This window comes from Centruroides sculpturatus, unplaced genomic scaffold (genome assembly GCF_000671375.1).
Source record: "Centruroides sculpturatus isolate CEXI.00-Female unplaced genomic scaffold, Cexi_2.0 scaffold1316, whole genome shotgun sequence".
Classification (NCBI taxonomy): domain Eukaryota; kingdom Metazoa; phylum Arthropoda; class Arachnida; order Scorpiones; family Buthidae; genus Centruroides; species Centruroides sculpturatus.
The window spans coordinates 52,313-67,272 of NW_019385667.1; the positions used below are offsets into that span (position 1 = coordinate 52,313).

At 28.4% G+C, this 14,960-nt stretch overlaps 1 pseudogene; it reads right to left on the minus strand.

Annotated features, from left to right (window-relative positions):
- Positions 1-14,960, minus strand: part of LOC111641040 — a 59,254-nt pseudogene that overhangs the window by 3,702 nt on the left and 40,592 nt on the right.

The window sequence follows — 14,960 nt, forward strand, 5'->3', positions numbered from 1 at the left end:
CAACATGCCAAGGAAGAGAGGAAGGAGCAATTAAATAATCAAAATTATAAAGGATTAAAAAAATATATAAAAATAGGGAATATCGCACTTCTACCAATCTCTGCGAGTATGTGAACTAAATTTAAAGAATCCGTGCTTCTCTCATGTACAGTACAACTGTATGTGGCCAGCTCATGCGTCACGAATAAATCAGAAGGTTTTCTTTCTGATTTATTCGTGTACACACCAGACGGAAAAACAAAAAATATCGTGTATCCATAAGCACTCCAATAAATAAATAGAATTGAAACGACACTTTGAAATGTTTTCCCGATGAAAACGAATAATAATAATNACTTAGACTAGATAAAATCTCTCTCTTTAGTTTATAAGTTAGACTAATGTCAACTTCGCTAAATCTTAGACTAATTTAATGGAAAGACAGAATACTGGTAACCATGTTGATGATTGATGTTTACCATTGTTGTCAGGTTGTTAAATGTCGCGATACTAAGGGATAATCTGGGAGTCTGTATCGTACCTCACGCTTCTGTGTTCTTTTTGTAAACATTTTGTGCTTATTAAATATGTTATACTTATGTTAATGACCTTGCTAACCCACCCACCCGTTTACATAAGCCATCCCCCGACATGAAGCTGGTAAGAAGAGCCCAAGCTTACCGCTCGACCCCTTGGTTCTCACAATATTATAATTTTCATTTGCTCTATAGTTAATGGCAATTATAAACATAATGTTGGATTTTAAGTAAAAAGTAGCATTATGTATATTCTTTAATATAAAATAAAAGATCAAAGGAAAATCATAAAAGCCACTAAAGCAAAGAGGGGAGGCTCTTGGCTTTTCCAACAACCATTTGGTATATTTTTTTTGCATCACCTAAATGGAACCTCTGTGTTGCAGTATTTGGCATACAATACAATATTTCTTTTCTGTTTTATATATTCCATTGAAAAATATGTTTTCATTATTGCTGATTCAAATTTTACTCACAAGTGCAGGAATTGAATAAAATCATGTGCTATTACAACAAGCCCCCTCAAGAACAGACTTGGAACAACAGAACATGCAAAAAAAAAAGGAGAGATGCAGTCCTTGTAAATTTAATGAGAAAATATCTGCTAAAGTGGTTGATTTTGACTTAGATTTGGATGCAGTACTGGAACAAGCTAGTAATATATTTCAATCACAGAAATTAAGTTGAAGTCTTACAATCTTCATTACTTTGAGCCTAAAACAAATCAAGATGAGGAATATTAATTGAAATCACTACATAGGTTAATGAGAGCGTTTTACTGATATTAAATACACAATAAAAAATTTTTTAATCAGATGTTCAATCTTTAATAAAGTTATCCAATCTGAATTAAAAGCCATTGGAATTTTAAATAGACTGTCTGAATAACAAAATCTTGATGTTGTATTTTCCTTTCTCTTCATCAGACTATTAAATTAACTTGGGCAAAAAAATAATAGAAATTAAATTTTTCAGATCTCTGTTACAGATCTTGCTGTAGAAAGCATAAACTTATACCTATTTTTGTAAAAATTGAAAGCAGAGGGTAAGAAAATTAATATGCAAGGCAATTATTTTATTGATGAAAATAAAATATTTACAGTGGATTATACAAATGACAAATTAATTGAAATGTGCTCTTTTTTAGAAAAACAGACCTACCTACTTTTGGGGAAAAAATACAAAGCAATTTTTCATCAGTATATTCAAGCTAATGTTTAAGGTAATTCATAAAGATTATATCATTATCATCGTTCTATTCTGCAGAAATATACAATAATAAGTTTAGTGAAAATATGAAAAATTTTTATTTTAGCTAAAAAGAATCTGAAAGAGAGAGATCCTAAATATTATCAAATTATGATATCTGCAGAACAAACTAAGGAAGTCAGATGGCCTAAAAGTCTGTTGTTATTGCTTCATAAGTTTTTGGTAAACCTGTTTTATTGTTTAAAGAATAATAATATAATTGTGCTAACTGAAAACATGATCACTGATATTACCATATTTTCTTCCTTACACAGATTATAACATCTCTTAAGAAATTTTTGGATTATATTGCCTATTTGTATCATAAAATTAAGAAAATTTTATGTGAATGGGTAATTTTATTATAAGAATGGAGATTTTCAAAATTATAACTATTATGGAAATAATTTATCAACCAGATATCAATGAATATCTAATTATAAACAGATGAATTCTCACAGAGTGATTCTTGGCAATTTCTCTTGTGACAAACTGGCTTTTTATATTAAATAGCTTTTTCAACTAATTTCCCTGCAAGTTTTACGTACATCTCTAAAATAGGTAAAACTGTTATCAATTTAATATCCTATCAATGGCTCTTGTAGACTACTGTATTATGTAAGTTTCAAAAGAACTAAAGATTTTTTTCAGATCATTTCATGTAGAAAGTAACTTTGATTTGATTAGAAAGACTGTAGTATAATTAAAAATGCTTGAATTGGTCAAGGGAGGTTCTTGTCCTTGAAGTGGAAAGCTGAGACTGCAAACACTTTTGCAAATAAAATTAAATCTTGTTATTTATTCAGAGAGAATTGGGTTGAGGAACTCAAAATACCAATCCTGGGATATACTTTGCTTGAGATTGAGTGTTTTTAATCAGAAATGTCAGTATATTTTTAAAAACTGCTAAGACCTTACATTTCAAACTATATTCATAATTTTATTTCTAGGCATGTTAAATGCAATAAAAATTTTCCTGATTTGATGATAAATGGAAGGATGTAAATAAAAGTTAAAACTTTTCTACAAGAATGAAGGTTGACAAAAGATCCCACTTCTTTGAAGAATTATTTAAAAAATAAATGTATGCACAAAAATGTGTGTAAATCCGAACAAAATTATTATTATAAAAATTTATTAAGCTGTTAATGGACATCACGAATACTCCTTTGCTTTTAGTCTAGGGCAGGGGTCGGCAACCTGCGGCTCTTTAGTTCCATACGCAAATATTATTTATTTTATCAAAAACAAAAAAACATTTAAAAATCGTTCTAAATCGATTAACGAGGATTAGGCACTGATTCTATCTCTCAGCCACTTGTACTCGCTTTTCACCGCACCCCTCCCCCGTGACACGCGTCGTCACTGTCGTCAGTCCGTCGGAAGCTCTCGAATGACGCCGTCGTCGGATGTTTCTATTATCTAATTTGCTGTGAAAAACACTACTTATATATGAATAAATAGATATTTTTTCTTATGAATAAATAGATTAGTTTTTTTATCAAAAAACTTTATTTATGCGAGTACTATTTATTGTTGGCAAGAAAAAATTTTGTGGCTCTTTAAAAACTTTGAAATTTTGTAAATTGTAATTTTGGCTCTTCCGACTCAAAAGGTTGCCGACCCCTGGTCTAGGGGAATAAATATAAAAAATAGTATCACCAGTTTGTGACAATCTGTTTCTTCAGAAGACTGGTTTGTCATTTTTGAATCTTTAAATGTAAGTGATATCTTGAATAGTCTTCCACAAATAGTTCATTTGATAAGCCTTTTATCTTACAGGAATTGGAATAGACAATATCAAACTTTTAATTTTAAAGTGGTACAATATTATATTTTTATCAGAAATAATTCCTAAAGCATCAAATTTTGTAGTTTATTCAATGATTTGTAGGAGAAGTGATCAATCAAATCCTTGTAATTACAGACCAATTTAAAAGTTTTTTTTTTCTCTGCAGATTATTTTCTTTTTTATACCTTTTTAAACTCTTTTTTTAAAAATTTTATAGTCATTATTGGCTTGTTTTTTTAAAAATTGAAGTTTTATATTATCCAAAAGTCAGAAGGGAAAGAAAAATATAATTTTTTCGTAATTTTACATTTTATGTAAGAAAACAAAAGAAAAAAAAAAGCATTAAGATAATTAATAAATTTAAATATTTAGATATAAGCTTTAATTCTCATTGTACATACTTTTTATTTACCTTATGAATAAATTATCTTACAAACTATTCAAGTAAATAAAGGTTTGATTTTCCTATGCACCAATATAAAATTTAGTTCAATAAATTAGCATATGAATTATTTAGTTCAAATGTTTAGGTGTTTGTTTATATGCTGTACCTGTTTGGTAACTGACATACCTAGATAAAATTAAAATGATCCAGCTACAATTTTTAGGAATATGTTAGATCATTCTGTCTTAACTTTGTAATTACATTAGAATTTGGTAAATTTCCATTGAAGACTTGTATTTTTAATGCTAAGCAAAATTCTCTTTTTAGCATTTTTTTAAAATATTCAATTGTTGATATACCAGCTTCTATAAAAATTCTATTCAGAATTATGCTTTCATACTAGAATTACTCCTTGGATTAGTTCACTACCAGATGTTTTTACAAAACCAGGTTTTATCCTGGTTTAATTTTTGAGAATAGTAAGACTTATCAAGATTATTGGTCTCATATTAAACTATAGTGATTGCTTAGATGTTGTCAGTTGGATCAAGAAAAAGTAAATAAATCAATACAGTATTTCACCATTAGTATTTGGAATGTTTAGTAAACAATAATTATGTACTTGATTACAGTCTTTACTAAGAGGTTACATCCTTATTACTACAAATCAGACTGAGTAAATATCCCCCTAAATACAAAAATCATATTATTCTTTTATATCCAAATTTGTGTATATTCTATGGAGACCCTCAAAATTCTATTGCCTACCTTTTTTTATACTGCATAGTGTTACAAGACTAGAGAAAAAAACTATTTGGTGAAACTCAAGAGAAGAATTATTATTCATTATCATCTAAGTAATCCATATATAAATACAGTTGATTCTGTTTAATTGAGCCACCAGTTAATCGGAGCAGCCTTTTTATTGGACCAAATCCCAAAGAATGGAAATCAAACTAATAAATTAATACATAATTGCTTAATTGGGACAGTTGCAGAAAAGGAATTTAGCAAGTTTTGATATATTTTAGGCAGTGGCATAGCATGAGTGTCAGCCGCCCAGGGCGGTGGAAAATTTCGCCAGCCCCTTATTTAGGTATCTCAATTTAAAAGACTAAAATACAGTTTCATCACAGAATAAGTAATGAAAAATTCCGTGCTCATTTTAATTGGTCCGAATCGTAGGTGCAACAAAAATATGAAATGAAATGGTTCAAATTTTTACAAGATATTATTATTATTATTAATCGTGAAATTTTGCCACCCCCTAAAAAGTGCCGCCCGGGGCGAGCCACCCCCACTATGCTACGCCACTGATTTTAGGGTATGAAAATATGTAGACATCACATACACTAATGTTGTATGATTGACAGAGACAAAGTGATTTTGTCTTTCACTCAGAAAGTTCAGTTTTTTTAGAGGGGGTCACCTTAGCAGGACATATCACACAGGAATCCTGTCTGAGATGGATCTGAATGCAAGCTACTGATTCTGCTCTGGATTGGACCAAACAATCCCTTTAAAAGCAAAGGGACAAAGATCCCCAGACAATTTTTCAAGGTCTCTCAACTGAGTTGGAAGACAGCTAGAGTTTCCTTAGAAGGTATTGTGTGCATAATTATGTCTAGATTCAAACAGCAGCCATCCAATCATTGAAACCAGCATCTGAAGCTGGTTGATTCTATGGATGCTCATGACAAGTGGCCCATCTCCAAGTAAAGGAAACTGCTCAAAGGAAGACCGTAAGGTGACTTTTGGATGAACCCTTTCCTTTCTCCCTTTTTAGTTAGATCATGCTCTAACTAAAAAGGGAGAAAGGAAAAATCGTTTGATCAACCCTTGTGTACATCACTACTAATACTGTATTTGGCAACTCTAGCATGATGCAAATCAGTTATCTATTGTCCTGAGTCTGGCAAATTTATAGTACAAATATTTTCTGTATTTTGGTTTAATAAAGCATTAAAATAGATACCTAATTACTATTTTTACTTACTTATTTACCTATATATTACATATTTTATTTTAGAATTTATTATTAGTTCATTTAATTGGGGCTGCCGCTTAATTGGGCCAAAATGAATTAGTCCCAATGTGTCCCAATTAAGTGAAATCAACTGTATATGAAATTTGTTAAATTAGTATTTAATTATCTCAACTGTGACTAAAATATAAATAGATTAAACCTGTTACAAAAATATTTAATGGTTGTACTGCCAATTAAAAGATTTGTAAAATTTTTTTCCAATTGTAATGGAGTTTTTCCTCATATTTGTAAACATTTTTTTTTCTTTTATACTGCAAAGTAGAGGGAATAACCCTAAATCAATAAAATTCAATTCAGTTCAATTAAAATAAAAGATCAAATAATTACACGCCCGAAAAACTAAAATTGTGCATTTGAGAATTAACAAATTAAATATGTAATGAATTTATTTTGACCTATACTGCAAATAGAAAAGAGCAACAAACAGAAAATATAAATATATCAAGAAAAAAATAATTAAAGATTATTAACACTTACCATAAAGCCAAGAAATTGAAAGACATTCAATTAATGAAATTATTAACAAAGACCATGATGCTGAATAAGAATCTATTAGCTGGAATATATAAATGCCTCCCTAAAAGATAAAAAAATTATAATTTTTAAAAATAATGTAAGAATGAAAGAATGAAAATAACTAGATTTAGAAATTTAATTAATAAATTAATAACCTCAGCACACATTGGTAATCCAAGCAAAAAACATATCAAACACAACACAATGACAACTACATGTTTTTTCTGTCTGAGAGACTTCCATTCATCATGTAAAGCAGTAATCAATGTTTCACACATAGTAAACTGTAAAGATAAATATTTATATTTAAAATAATAATTTAAAGTTTAATTCTAACATCAATATAAAAGTTAACCTATGTTAATATTGCAAAAAATAAAAATATTTTTCAAGTTTAAATATTAATTAGATGTCAATTAATATATATGTCTTTAATTTTTTGTTTTATCAGAAAATCCTTTTAACTAAATATTATTTTTTTAAAACAATTTATCTCTTGCACCAGAGTTCTTTAATTAACTTTTTTTTATATGGGCCAAATATAATTCACAACAAAACTCCAAGGCCATACCAAAAGAAAAAAGTGGTAAAAAAACAAATAACATACTTTAGGCCAAAAAAAAAAAATCAAAGTATCCATTTAATTTTATGCAAAAATTTNATTTATCCTAAAAACCTTAAAAAATTTCGAATTTTTAAGGTTTTTTTTCTTCCGTTGAGAATGCTTGATTCCTATGGAAACGAAGCGAACTTAAAGCGCTAATTTAATCTTAAAAACCTTTTAAAACTTTCGAATTTTTAAGGTTTTCTTCTTCATTGAGAATGCTTAATTTCTACGCAAAGAAAGCGTAAATTTAACAAACATAGAAAAAACAAAAAAAAATTCGAAAATAATTTAATGAGATTTCTGCTGCTGAATATCCTCAACTAATTTGTTAATTCTTGGTTCAATTGTTTGTATTTGTAATGCTATCGGCATGCAGGTATTTAATCGCAATCGATTGTGTTTTTTTTTGTTTTTATATCCACCATAGTTGAGAGCCCTTACAAATATTAAACATGGCAGGTTTTAATAATTCTTCGGCTATTACAAATGGTTATTTTGCTTTAACAACGTGAAGAGCTGCAATAAATGAAGCTCTTAATAATTCTTTATTTTTAGTAGTTGTCACATTTATGAGGGTCTTTTGATTTTTTAATTCATCTTTTTTTCTTGTAAAAAATATCCTACATTTTGTTTTTATATTGTTAGTGCTTAAAATTTAAATGCTTAAACAATTTATTTAGTTTCATTGCTTCATTGGAGAAAACTACACCACATATGACGCATTGTGGTTTTGTAATTCCTTAAACTTCTATGTTTACGAACCCATATTTGATATAATCACGATCGTATTTTCTAATTTTAATGTTACTTAATTTTATATCTTCAGTTTTAGGACTTGTGGTTTTTTCCGTTGCATTTTTCACTGTATCATCATTGGAACTTTCACATATTAGTGAAAGTTCCGATGATGATACAATGAATGATTTTCTTCACTATATTTTCTTTTTGAAGATCCTGGTCCACGATTACTTACATTAAAATTTTTTAATGTTCCTTTCTGTTTTTTGCTCATTTTTTACGGGTTAATTATAAATAATTAAACACACAATATAAGAAAGAATTGCACTATTATTCGATCCAAAGTCGATGCTAAAACTAAACTAAAACACCCACAACTTGTCGTAAGGATTTTGCATAAACATTTAAATTTTCAAAGCCTACTATTTTTCTTAATTATTTTTAAAATTCCAAGCATTAGTAGTTTCTTAGAATTTTGCATAATTTGGCGGCCCCTGGGAAACTTATGGACCCCCCGGGATCGTGGCCCCCCTGTTAAGAAACAATGAATTAAGTAACTATTAAAGCAAAATATAAACAATAATGTATAAATAAATGCAGATAAATGAGATATTTGATACTGTTTGTTGGATAAAATACTCTAAAAAACTGATTCAAATTTGATTTTTTAAATGCATATTAATTTTAATATTTATATTTAATGTATAATACTTGATGTTAAAAAATATTTGTTAGTTTCTAGTAGGAAAAATGAAAAATTTTTCATCTATTATCATAGATATTTATTTATTTTCTCTGGATTTTTACATTTTTCATCTGGCATTGTGATACATTAATGTAATACAATAATCATAACCAGCAATGAGTTGCTTAACTTTTCCAGCAACATTTGGTGGTGCCCCATCTGTTACAATATTTCACCAAAAACTTTTTATACTTTTAATTATTATAAAACAGCAAAAAACTTAATTTTGAGGGTAAGAATGGGTTTATAAAAAATTGTAAATGCTAATAACGAGTAAAATCGTCATTAAGTCCACCCTACTGAGATATGACCTCTTTTATGATCCCTTTTATCTCCCCACTCTCTCAACATTTAATCACCAAAAATTTAATAGAATTAATCCCCCTGATAATCAAACTGCCTTGCAAAATTTCAGAAATTTTTTATAAAAAGCACACAGTTATTAAGCTTCAAAGAGAGTGAACAAAATCATGCCACACACACTAACATCCATACATTTTGAAAAAAATTCCCCAAAATTTTTTGAATTTCTCAATGTTTCAAGGTCCAGAAAAATTAATCTTGGGGGGTCATTTTTTTTATGATAACCATACTTTCGCTCTGTTATGTACAACAGCTGAGAGAGTAAAAGTTATTTGTCAAGTATGTATATGATATAATTCATGTAAGTAGGCTATACATGAACTAGAGTCAAACTCGGTTTTTGACCAACTTTTGGGAATGAATTACATTAAAAACCAAAACAAATTTTTCCATAGGAAGCAAAATAAAATGGATTAATCTGTTTCTGACCAAAATAAAACCTTTTTTTTTACCTTTTTATCTGTATTTCATGCATAAAAATGCCTACAAATTCAATTTAATATTATAATATATATTATATTATCAATATATTAGTAAATTTTTGTTATTTAATTTGACTTAAACACCTTTAAACATGAATTCTTGGATGCCAATTATATTATGTGAATGTCAATTAATGCAGTTTTTATTAATTAATTTGATTTAAATTCAACTACAACCTGTACCAAAAATGGAAGTTGTATCTCTTCTGCATGCATGTTGAAATTAATTTAAATAGTAACATCATTGATAATTCATGTTGTGATGTCTAATGACATGAGGTGATCTTGGCACCACTAATTTCTGAATCAGTATTCATGTTGTTGATTGGTCAAGCTGTCAACTTTCTTTAACATAGGGTGTGTAGGGAGTTGATTGTCTGTCTTTCTCTAATCTGTAGCTTGTTTGGGAACCAAGTTATCATTTGTTAACCACAGCAAATATGAGTTCACAATTTTGTTCGTGAACAGATCTGTTCAAAAAGGGAGTCATTTGAAAACAGAGGTTTGACTATATCTTTTTATACCAAACAATAGTTAGTAATATAATCACACTGCTATAATTAAAATAATCAACATGTTAAGATATTGATATTATCAATAATATAAAACTTTAAATAAATAACAAATATATGAAAATAATTACATAACTGCATTGGGAGTACAGTACATACTCTGTAAAGTTAAAAATATAACATAGAGCCAAATGAATTGATGAATTATCAGGTTATAACAGGACTATATAATTAGTATTTAATTAAATACATAGCCATGTTATAGCCTGATAATTTGGCAGTTTGTTTGGCTTTAACTATAAATCAGGTTTTTGAGGTGAAATATAAATTATTTATGTAACATTCTTTGCTAAAAATTGTTCTTTACAAATTTACTTTAAAAAGTGATTATATGTATGTATGTTATGGACCAAGTGATTAATCGGACATTATGAATAATGACCAAAAAGGGCATGCAGTGTGATAAATATTGATTAATTTATCAAGTTGACCAGTCATTATGACTAACAACTCCTCAAAGCCTGAATAGTACATATACTAAATATCATCAACTCATAGCCCGATGTAGTACATATACTAAATTGCCAAACGATCGCCTAAATATCAGGCTATTATATGGTGCCTAATGCCTACCTCTAATGACAAATTACTTTATTCTAATCATTTAATTAGCCATATAATAGCCCGATATTTAGGCGATTGTTTGGCAATTTAGTCATTATGACTTTGCCCGACAAGATGATAGCAGTATTCATAATGACCGGTCAATTTGATAACTTATTGAAATTTGTTAAAATGCCCAATTTTGTTGGTCATTATTCATAATGCCCATATTAATCACTTTGTCCATAACATATATATAATATATACATACAAAACAATTTCAAATTTTATCCTTAATAACCAACATAAAAAATATTTGGTATTCAATTAATTTTCTAATTAAGAAATAAAACAAGGAAGTTATTTTATTGAAAATGGCAGTGTTTTACATCATATATGTAATTTGGTTTTAAAATTTAATTCAGATGTAGTGACAGGAAGAATATTCAATAATTTGTAATACATTATGCAAGTCTTGATATTGATATTAATGTAGCTAGAATATTAGTTAAACTATAAGCCAGGATGGAAATGCTTTTTTAAGTCTTCAGAATAAACATATTTAACTTTAAAAAAACTTATGCATGCTGAAACTTTAGAGTTCCAATAACAATTTTTAAAGAAATGAAATGAATATATTTAAATAAGATTAAATTAAAAAAAAGCTAACTGAGAAAATAATGATGATATATTGAAATGAATATAAAACTGTAATAAAACACTAAAATTAAAATAAACTGAATTTTATACAGTAAAAATAAATCAAATTCTATATGTAGTGTGCCAAGCAAACTATTCTGATGTGCCATTTTGGGCAAATGAATGCTGTAAGTTCATCATTCTTGTCCTAAAACCTAATAAAAACTGTCAAAGATTAATTTGATAGTTTTCATTAATGTGTATGGTCACAATTTGAATTAAAACAATAAGGAAAAATTCTAATCCAACTAGAAATTGAAATCAATTTCTACAGATGGCAGCATAAGCTATTATTACTTGGATAATGTGACAATATGCATTTCATGGAACAATTTTTACAAGGCAGTAATATACAGTTATTCATTTTATATACTGGGTATCAGTAATGAAAGCTACCTGTTATTATTTTCATAATACAGTAGAGCCTCGAAAACTCGGCCTAATGTGGACCGAAGGGTGGCCGAGTTTGTGAAAATGCCAGGTTATTGGGAATGGCGTTAAAAAAAGGATAAGTATGCGTGTTTCCTCAGAAAATATTGTACTGTACTTGTATGTATTGTTTGCTTGAGAATACAACAGAGAATAAACTGCCCAAATACCCTTAAACAAAGGAAAAGTACGTCTTTTATGAAGGCATAGAGCCTTTACTACATGAAANATTAATAAATATATTAATTATAGTTTACAGTTTATAAACATTAATTAATTTAAAAGTAACTATACATTATTCTTTTAAAGTTAATAATTTGGCACTTACTTGACTGTCAAGCCCAAGTGTAATCAACATAAAAAAAAATAAAAATGACCAAAGAGGTGATACAGGTAATTTTGTGACAACTTCTGGATAGGCAATAAATGCTAGACCTTCTCCTAAATTACATAAATAAATTATAAATTTCACAATAATATTAAATCTATTTAAAGATAACATAAATTAATTTGGTACCTGATTTCACAACTTCAGCTACAGGTACATTCAATGTATAAGCCATAAAACCCAGTATGGAGAATATGGCAAACCCAGCAAATACACTGGTTCCACAGTTAGATACAGCTATCACAATAGCATCCCTAAAATTCAGTTAAATAAATAATTAAAATTAGTAACTTAATACTGGTTACTAGCAGTGATGAATACAAGGAGAGGGCTAAAGCAGTGTAAGTCCTCCCCATTGACACAAGAAAAATTAAAATTTATTTGACCAAACTTCAGAATGATGTTTTTAAAAACATTTATGATGGCAAATATGGTTTATCAGACTACCCTTAATACATCAATTGTGTACAAGTTAATAAAACATACTTATTAATTAATCTAATATTTTTAAGTTTTGAGTTAGCTCCCTTTGAATACTTCTGGATCCACCACTAATTACTTATATTAGAATCACCACAAAAATTTTTAAAAACTGAGATTGTCAAGATTCTATACAATGAGTATATGTTACCTATAGCAATTATTTTTGAAAGGATTATAACTTGCAAGTGTTAAAAGTCCACCAAATCCTGGTCCTAAAGAATAGAAAATCTGTGTAGCTGCATCTACCCATACCTAAAACAAAGTAAGTTTCATATAAACTTTTTTAAACTGCAATACAAATATTTATAAGCATACCTGTGTTTCTTTTAATTTTTCCCATTTAGGAACTATGTAGAAATAAACACCGTCAGAAGCACCTGGTAATAAGGCACCACGGATCAATAGGATGAGAAGAACAACATAAGGAAATAATGCTGTGAAGTATACAACCTATTTAAAAAAGAAAATGTAATATATAAATAAATAACAAATATATGAAAATAATTACATAACTGCATTGGGAGTACAGTACATACTCTGTAAAGTTAAAAATATAACATAGAGCCAAATGAATTGATGAATTATCAGGTTATAACAGGACTATATAATTAGTATTTAATTAAATACATAGCCATGTTATAGCCTGATAATTTGGCAGTTTGTTTGGCTTTAACTATAAATCAGGTTTTTGAGGTGAAATATAAATTATTTATGTAACATTCTTTGCTAAAAATTGTTCTTTACAAATTTACTTTAAAAAGTGATTATATGTATGTATGTTATGGACCAAGTGATTAATCGGACATTATGAATAATGACCAAAAAGGGCATGCAGTGTGATAAATATTGATTAATTTATCAAGTTGACCAGTCATTATGACTAACAACTCCTCAAAGCCTGAATAGTACATATACTAAATATCATCAACTCATAGCCCGATGTAGTACATATACTAAATTGCCAAACGATCGCCTAAATATCAGGCTATTATATGGTGCCTAATGCCTACCTCTAATGACAAATTACTTTATTCTAATCATTTAATTAGCCATATAATAGCCCGATATTTAGGCGATTGTTTGGCAATTTAGTCATTATGACTTTGCCCGACAAGATGATAGCAGTATTCATAATGACCGGTCAATTTGATAACTTATTGAAATTTGTTAAAATGCCCAATTTTGTTGGTCATTATTCATAATGCCCATATTAATCACTTTGTCCATAACATATATATAATATATACATACAAAACAATTTCAAATTTTATCCTTAATAACCAACATAAAAAATATTTGGTATTCAATTAATTTTCTAATTAAGAAATAAAACAAGGAAGTTATTTTATTGAAAATGGCAGTGTTTTACATCATATATGTAATTTGGTTTTAAAATTTAATTCAGATGTAGTGACAGGAAGAATATTCAATAATTTGTAATACATTATGCAAGTCTTGATATTGATATTAATGTAGCTAGAATATTAGTTAAACTATAAGCCAGGATGGAAATGCTTTTTTAAGTCTTCAGAATAAACATATTTAACTTTAAAAAAACTTATGCATGCTGAAACTTTAGAGTTCCAATAACAATTTTTAAAGAAATGAAATGAATATATTTAAATAAGATTAAATTTAAAAAAAGCTAACTGAGAAAATAATGATGATATATTGAAATGAATATAAAACTGTAATAAAACACTAAAATTAAAATAAACTGAATTTTATACAGTAAAAATAAATCAAATTCTATATGTAGTGTGCCAAGCAAACTATTCTGATGTGCCATTTTGGGCAAATGAATGCTGTAAGTTCATCATTCTTGTCCTAAAACCTAATAAAAACTGTCAAAGATTAATTTGATAGTTTTCATTAATGTGTATGGTCACAATTTGAATTAAAACAATAAGGAAAAATTCTAATCCAACTAGAAATTGAAATCAATTTCTACAGATGGCAGCATAAGCTATTATTACTTGGATAATGTGACAATATGCATTTCATGGAACAATTTTTACAAGGCAGTAATATACAGTTATTCATTTTATATACTGGGTATCAGTAATGAAAGCTACCTGTTATTATTTTCATAATACAGTAGAGCCTCGAAAACTCGGCCTAATGTGGACCGAAGGGTGGCCGAGTTTGTGAAAATGCCAGGTTATTGGGAATGGCGTTAAAAAAAGGATAAGTATGCGTGTTTCCTCAGAAAATATTGTACTGTACTTGTATGTATTGTTTGCTTGAGAATACAACAGAGAATAAACTGCCCAAATACCCTTAAACAAAGGAAAAGTACGTCTTTTATGAAGGCATAGAGCCTTTACTACATGAAAATGAAAATTAATGAATACACTGTGTACAGTAATTTACCTGATAAGACAGACCTCAGAAAAATACTTTATGAG